Source organism: Morone saxatilis, unplaced genomic scaffold (genome assembly GCF_004916995.1).
Source record: "Morone saxatilis isolate NCDOM2014 unplaced genomic scaffold, NCSU_SB_2.0 Contig23, whole genome shotgun sequence".
Classification (NCBI taxonomy): Eukaryota; Metazoa; Chordata; class Actinopteri; family Moronidae; genus Morone; species Morone saxatilis.
This window is the reverse complement of record NW_023339796.1, coordinates 14,728,922-14,729,251: the sequence shown is the minus strand read 5'-3', so window position 1 is coordinate 14,729,251 and position 330 is coordinate 14,728,922.

Below are 330 nucleotides of genomic sequence, written 5' to 3'. Positions count from 1 at the left end.
GGTGGTGGTGGTGTTTTTTTATATCTACCCCCTCTCTGTAATGTTTATTTGTTTTATTGTAGTTATTGTTGGGTGTGTTCATGTGGCTACCAATGAGGGGTTTTGGGTGGTCCAACAACGGCAACTCAATGATGCTCATGCAGTGTGTGATGCTTTTATTTGTGCTTTCTAGCTAATAAAAAGGAACAATGGAGGGGGAATAGGTTTATTTAAAAACATGTTACTTTACTTTAATTAAAATATTTAATGCACCACCTTTAAGTTGAAATAAAACCATTAAGAGGAGGAGGAGGGGAGGGTTCCCATTCTCTTCCCATTCCCCCCCCCCCC